The following is a 4,620-nucleotide window of genomic DNA, read 5'->3' on the forward strand; positions in this document are numbered from 1 at the left end:
TACTGTGCCTATCCCAGGGACTGGTATGCAGGAACTAAACAATCATGACAACAGTAATAGCAGCTAGCATTTACCGAGCAATTATGACATGCCAGGCGTTATGCCAAGGGCTTCATACAGTTTATTTCTTTTAGTCTTCATATGAGCCCTAGGAGGCAGGCACTGTTTTACCCTCATTTTACAGGTGAGGAAATTGAGAACTGGAGAAATTAAGAACATGTCCAAGGTTATACAACCAGTTAGTAACCCAGCGCTAAATCAAGCCCAAGAAGCCTGATTCAAAAGCCCATGTTCGGGCCTCCCTGGTGGCGCAAGTGGTTGAGAGTCCGCCTGCCGATGCAGGGGATACGGGTTCGTGCCCCGGTCTGGGAGGATCCCATATGCCGCGGAGCGGCTTGGCCCGTGAGCCATGGCCGCTGAGCCTGCGCGTCCGGAGCCTGCGCGTCCGGAGCCTGTGCTCCGCAACGGGGGAGGCCACAACAGTGAGAGGCCCGCATACCGAAAAAAAAAAAAAAACCAAAAACAAAAGCCCATGTTCTCAAGTACTACACGATATTGCCTCCTACAAAGAGCATTATGAGTGAATTTGTTTCCACTGACTCACTCCACAAATATTTCCAGGGCTGTGTGTTGTGCCCAGTGCAATGGATACAGTAAAGAATAAGAGAAAGATCGACTCTGCCTTCATGGAAATTACATTCTGGATGAAACACCAATAAAAATGAGAACACTGAAGACCGAATAGAAAGATGGTGATAGAACACTCCCATTTGCACCCTACCCTTCCCAAAACTCTGCTAAGAAGATAATGAGATTATAATGATGAAAACTAAAATTTATCATGATGTGTCAGACATTGATATGAATGTTTTACAGGTATTATAACATTAAACTGTAATAGGAAAGAACAAATCTGACTCCATATTGGATCTGTTTCTTTTACTTTAACCTTTGTACTCTATTGCTTTTGCTATAAGTTAATCACTAAAAGAATGTTGCTTAAAGAGGGAAGAGATATGGGAACATATGTATATGTATAACTGATTCACTTTGTTATAAAGCAGAAACTAACACACCATTGTAAAGCAATTATACTCCAATAAAGATGTAAAAAAAAATGTTGCTTATAGCCTGAAATATACAGGGTAGCCCATTCTCAAGGCCCTGACCTTTATAGGTATAACACTTTCTCATTCATTCATAGAGAAAGAGTTGCAGAACAGAGAATAACATTTGTCTTGTTGGAGGTTTACAGGAACATCATGACCTGCCCTATGGGGACAGCTGCAAGAACAAAGGATTCTGACACCAAGAAGTCTGCAACAACCAACCACACCCCCTCCCCTTTTAGTATAAAAGAAGCCTGAATTCTAACTCGGGGAAGAGGATTCTTTGGGACACTAGTCCACCAGCTTCTTGGTCTGCTGGCTTTCCAAATAAAGTCACTATTCCTTGCCCCAATAACTACTTTTTCGATTTATTGTCCTTTCATGTGGCAAACAGTATGAGCTTGGACTTGGTAAAAAAAAAAAAAAAAAAAAAACCTTATAACAACCTGTTTTACAGATGAAAAACATCTAAGGCTTGGAGCAGTCAAGGAATTTGTCCAAAGCCATACAATTAGTTTGTGGCAAAGCAAGTGTGAGAGTCTAGAGCTTGTGCTTTAATGCACCTCTTTACACAGTAAAGGAACAGAAATATAAATTCTCAAGGACAGAGACTTCAGGAGAAGGGATATCCTTGAATGGATCAATAGAATCTTCAAGAATGGAAAGCAGGGCAGGAGGAGTAGCTTATTTAGCCGGGCAGAGAACACCATGAATAAAAGCAGAGGACTGAGAAAAGAACCGCTTCTCCCCAGTGCTGGACTTCACAGAGACACATAAACTGGGGATATCTGATGTCACAGAGTGTGGGAGGGGGTCACAAGGAGTCACCCTAGAGTATGTGGTGGAAGCCAATATTCATCACCATCACCTTCACCTACTCCTGTGCAGGCAAGGACCCTCCCCGCACGCAGACGTCAGCAGGGAAACATACCAACTTCCGGAGTCTCCTTCTGAATGGAGATGTGACTCACTCTTGGCCTCTCCCAAACTCTCACCTGCTCCTCCCACAGGGCAAGAATGGTTAATCTGGGAAGATCTGGCTATGCTTAGTTCAGCGCCCCCGCCACCACCACTTCTTCTTGGGAGACAGTCTGTCCAGGAGACAGCATGTTTCCTTCTGATCTTCCCTGATACAAGTCTCACCATGAGAGGAGGCCTGTCTGGGTCCAGCACTGCCCATGACTGGGTATCTAAGTCTACAAATTCTAGGGTTCAGGTCACAGGCCCACTTGGCTTTCACTCTAAGCCACATCTCAACCTGAGCTTTTAATAGTTTAAGAAAAGTGGTGTTTTGATCTCCTGTCTGCCTTAGGTTTTTGTCTTATTTCTCAATTTTCTCAGAAATTTGGTTAATTAAGAAAAACAGAGAAAGAAACAAAGAGACAGAAAGAGACAAAGGAAGAAGGAAGGAAGGAAGGAGGGGAGGGAGGGAGGGAGGAAAAGGAAAGGAAAACAGAAAATACAGGATTTTTAAAAAATGTTAAATAACATCCTTGGAGAGATATGAGGAGAATGATGTATCCATAAAACAAGAATTTATTAATCAGAGAGCAAAGAAGAGTTCTCAAAAAGTAAAGAGAAAGCTCTCAAAATAAAAATTTCTCTTCATGAACTTGAAGATAAAGTTCATCCTAGTTTCTCTCCCAGAAAGAGAACAAATAGAGAGATAAGGAGATGAAAACTATTGGGTGGAGGGGAGAGAGACATGAAAGAAAGGATCAAGCCAGAAGGTTGAACAGCCAAATAATAACAGGAGCTCTAGTTCCAAACAGAAAACAGTAGGTAGGAAATATATATATACAAGGAGAAAGGAGCCTCCAGGTTGAAAGAGCATTCTAGGAGCCCAGCATCAGAAGCAAAAAGAGACCTACATCAAAGGCACGTCATCACAGAATTTTACAAATCAGGGATAAAGAGCCAGAAAAGGCATCCCTCCAACAGTGCCCCCTGTGACAAGGTACCGTGAAAGCCACACTTTGAGGTTAAGACAGCAAACTTTCAAAATCTTCACACCTTCAAACCCCTTGATTTTCTGCCACAGCATTTTTTATTTTTTATTTTTTTAGCAATTCCTGACCCTGAATAAAGCCAACCATCCATTTTCTCTGTTCCTCTTCCCAAATGTTGCTAGAGGAGGTCCTAAAACTGTGCTGATTGTGCTACAAACAGGACTCACAGCTTCCACTAGGCACACCCTCTGGCTCACCACGCCCAGCGACAACCTTCCCATCCCTGCGTGGCTGTAAGAAGACAGTCGGATGTGAGTGTATATTCACATGTGTAGATATGCTGCTTTCATATTGTAAAGTATATTACATACTATATAAAATATAAATAATGTATATAATTCTGTATTACAAACTATATTATTACACAATATATAAAATATCTAAAATATTTTACATATAAAATATCATTACATATATTACCATATATATATACACATATGTATATACCATATATATACACACACATATGTATATACGTATATATATAAAAACTCAGGTCATGATAAAGGCTGTAAAATCCACGTTCCTCCATGAACGAGACCCTCACAAAATGTCACCCTGTTCACTACGTTGTTACAGGGACCCTTTTGCCTGGACTATTCCTACCCATTAATTAATGTTCATTCATGATAGTTAGTGTCTTCGTTCAAACCTCCCTTCACGCAGAGGCCTCCTTTGAGCCCCCTACCCCAATGCATTGTGATGCCCCGGACCATGGTAGCAAATTCACAGGGAACTCTCTGGGGTATTTTTTAATTTCAAAGGAAATCCTATGGTGGTTGACATCTGTTGGACACATAATTCCTAATTCAAGGTATTTGGCAGTTTCAGCATTAGATCACTGCCTTCTTTTTGATCAAATTTGAGCAAAGTTGGGATTAGGGCAGTTGGCGTGATCAAAAAGCAAGAACCACCTGACAGGGCTTCCCTGGTGGCGCAGTGGTTGAGAGTCCGCCTGCCGATGCAGGGGACACGGGTTCGTGCCCCGGTCCAGGAGGATCCCACATGCCGCGGAGCGGCTGGGCCCGTGAGCCATGGCCGCTGAACCTGTGCGTCCGGAGCCTGTGCTCCGCAGGGGGAGAGGCCACAGCAGTGAGAGGCCCGCGTACTGCAAAAAAAAAAAAAAAAAAAAGAACCACCTGACAATCACTGTGGGAAAGGACCTGAGAGTGGTGGGGTCTGATCTGATGCCAACATTTGAGAAGTTATCCCCAACAAGCACACATATAACGTTACCAAGTAATCATTTTTCAAAACAAAATAAAAGAGTTTTCTCTCGATTTCTGTGTATTATTTTTCAGACTTCTACTAAATTGTTAGGACATAAACCCTAAGTTTTTTGGACCTGATCACTTAACAAACAGAACTTGGGTATTTCTTTTGGCCTCGCGTGCTGGGGAAGAATTACTAAGGCACTAAGGGCTCTGTGAACCCAGAAAGTTTGGGAATCTCTGTCCTAGACCATTAGATCCACTATCATCTGTCTTTGTAGGGCTCTTTAC

The sequence above is a fragment of the Mesoplodon densirostris genome, chromosome 18 (assembly GCF_025265405.1).
Source record: "Mesoplodon densirostris isolate mMesDen1 chromosome 18, mMesDen1 primary haplotype, whole genome shotgun sequence".
Lineage (NCBI taxonomy): Eukaryota > Metazoa > Chordata > Mammalia > Artiodactyla > Ziphiidae > Mesoplodon > Mesoplodon densirostris.